General features: G+C 51.9%; 1 long non-coding RNA gene across 1 annotated transcript; it reads left to right on the top strand.

Annotated features, from left to right (window-relative positions):
* Positions 1–297: 297 nt before the first annotated feature.
* Positions 298–1,671, top strand: LOC140688600 (uncharacterized). The gene is made up of 2 exons (XR_012063298.1): positions 298–894; positions 998–1,671. It is a non-coding gene; the product is annotated as an uncharacterized lncRNA (long non-coding RNA).
* The last annotated feature ends 1,269 nt before the right edge of the window (positions 1,672–2,940 follow it).

Here is a 2,940-nt window from a genome sequence, read left to right on the forward strand (position 1 = left end):
GAGGCAGGTCAGCCTCAGCTCCGCAGAGCTGGGGGTGGGGCAGGCGGGTGACACACGCTCCTCTGGGAGGGGGATAAATAATCTTAAGCTGCAACAATAAAGATCAGTTATGACCTAATCGCCCAGCCCATCCCAAAGGCCCAGGAGGGTGGGTCTCTTCCTCCTGTCCTTCCAGGTTTAATTATCTGAAGAGTCTTTGGACTTTGAGAGACTCAAAAGAGAAAGAAGATCTGCAAATAATTAAGCCAGGGAATGGTCTTCATGAAGAAGTGCCGGTGGGTGTGGGGCGGGGGACGGAGTCTGCAGCAGGTCCCCCTCAGCGCCTCTGTGTGGGCTGGGCGTGGGGTGGGGACAGAGAGAGAGGCAGCTGAGACAAAGGCACCAGGGCCAGGAAGCAAGCCAGAGTGAACCTGGAGAGCCCTCGTTCTCTGCCCAGGAAGGCAGGTACCTGTGGAAAGCTGCCCTCTGAGGCTCCCTTATACCCATTCTTTACCATGTTCACGGCTCCTTTTCGAATACTACAATTGTTGGCTGTATCCTTGAAGGGACTGAAAGAACTCAAAACAACACTGAACAAGTCAGCGTAATGGTCGCACTCACCACTGCAGTACACAGAGACGCAGAGTCCAGGAAAGCACCCGCCGTTGTCTCCTGGTCACAGGGACTTGTCACCTTTGGGGCAGAGCCACCTCTCTCTGACACCATCCCGGCAAAGTTCTCGCATGCTCAGTGAAGCCTCTTGTGTCTTCTTGGCAAGGACAGGCTTGGCACCATCTCACACAATTCGCCCAGATCCACATCCTGCAGGACCTACGTCACGACAACATATGTGTATCCACGGCGGTGGCAAAGATCAATTTCACAGTGATTGAAATCTGTGAAGACTCACGCCATGTAAGTTACACGCTCCTGCCAGGACTGGGGCCAGGCCCGCTGGTTCCCCTTAGAGGAGTTTTGGGGTTGCAATTCATTCGGCCTGGTCCTTCGTTTCTAATAGAGGTACCCGTAAGGCCCCTGATGGGATTTTCCTGTCTCCTGCACCACGCTTGGCCCTGGATTCCCGAGTAAGCCCTCACAGCCTGTTGGCACCCGAAGGAACAGAAGAGGTCTTCAAATCCACTTCGCGGACGAGGAGACTGAGCGCCCTTCCCCAACCCAGAGCCGGCTCTCTGAACTCCCGTTTGCTTTCTAAGTGGCTTTTCACGTTGGGTTTTGCTAATTAGGTACATCTGCATTGGGATAGTTTTACACTGGCCCCCATATTTTTTTTTTATAGTTTACCCATTACTGTGATAGAGTCACGTGCTATTGTGATCATTTTACATGTGCCCCCATATTTATTAACGTGACGATGGAGACTCACCCTGCGTTAAGCTGCATCCCCGAAACAGCCCACTGGGAAGTTAGGACACGAGTTGCCTGTGAGCATGAGACCCACCCCTACGCTAGCACTGAGGCTCTACTGCGTTTTGAAATTACCTTGGTATATTTATATATTAGAGTTCTTTTCTATTAAAACCGCTTTCCCATTGTGCTTTGGCTCACTGGGGCAACGTTGTTCTCCTGGTTGTGCCAATAGGCTTTTCAGTCAAAAACAAGGAAAACAATCCACGTTTCTATTTCTTTATATATCTCTGCTTTTTCAGGAGAATAAATATTTGTTGAATTGAAGCAGAAAAATTTTTGAGAAAAATGTTTTTGTACCCTGTGTGTTTTGCTGTTATTGTTAAGTAAGTGCTTTCGGTGGGGGACGGGGCTTTTGTTCTGAGAAAGGGCTTTTTATGTTGGGCTTGGGGGGGGATGTTGTGCATCCATGGGGCTGTTCAGAGCTTCAATCATGTAAGCCAGCAGTGGCTCCTCTTCTCCCCCACTTTGTTTCTGCCTAATTCAGACATCCCCTCCTATCACGGATGATTATCCTTCCCCCTACCCCCGCCTCCTGGACCTTTCAATCATTGTGTCGTTGGAGAGAAGGGAAGAAGGGAGTCTGTTAGTCCACTGAGGTCCCAGGACCATCGGAAGCGCCACAGAACCCACTTGATCCAGAGTGAAGGGTGGGAGAGGCCACCTTGAGATGAGTTAAAAGCTGTTCTGGGGTTCCAGTGCCTGGCCACTGAGGTCACTCCTTTGTCCAACCCAAGGATGTTTCTAGTGCCCACAATTCCCCTGTCTTTCTCAAGGATCGTTTCACACGAGAGTTTTACCTAGGTGGAGACACTGATGTATCCTCAGCCAGCAGGGACCAACGCCCTGGGAGCAAGGACACAGTGTGGGTACACACCAATCCCAGCCACCTCCATGGGGCTTTGCCCCATCTTATGATGCATCTCTGCACGTACCAGATGCTGGCTGAGGACTGCCACCATCTCAGCACTCTGCCGGCTCCCTGGCGATGCAGCAGTGAAGGAGTCACAGCCCAGGTCCTCCTGAGTCCCACATCTGGCAAGGCACACGCTCTCAGACAGCTGAGCACACCTGATGGAGGGTACGTGTTATGGGGGGGAGCTCTGGGTGCCATGGGGGCACTCAGGAGGGACCCCTGACTCAGGCACCTGAACTTCCTTAAAAGGTGTATAGGTTTTCGTCAATTAAAGAAGGGGAAAAGGCATTTCAGGAGAAAGAATGATGTGCGAAGCAGAGTGACTGAAAGGAAACCTCAGATAGTTCAGGAGGCGTGGCTGGAAGCAAGTGCCGGCAGGACGGGAGAGCTGCTGCTCAGCCTCACCTACGGCTGCCAAGCACTGTTTTGGGTGCTGAACAAGAGACAAGCTCCCTGCTCTTGTGGGGCTTCTATTCTAGTGGGGGAGACAGAGGATGAACACCAAGCAGACAAACCTATCGGAGGGATCAGTGCCAAGCAGAGAGTTACTGCAGGAAGACATGCAGGCGAGTGACAGGGGCACCACTTTGGGTTGGGCAGACCTTTCTGGAGAGAATTGA

The sequence above is a fragment of the Vicugna pacos genome, chromosome 23, assembly GCF_048564905.1.
Source record: "Vicugna pacos chromosome 23, VicPac4, whole genome shotgun sequence".
In the NCBI taxonomy this organism is placed as follows: Eukaryota; Metazoa; Chordata; class Mammalia; order Artiodactyla; family Camelidae; genus Vicugna; species Vicugna pacos.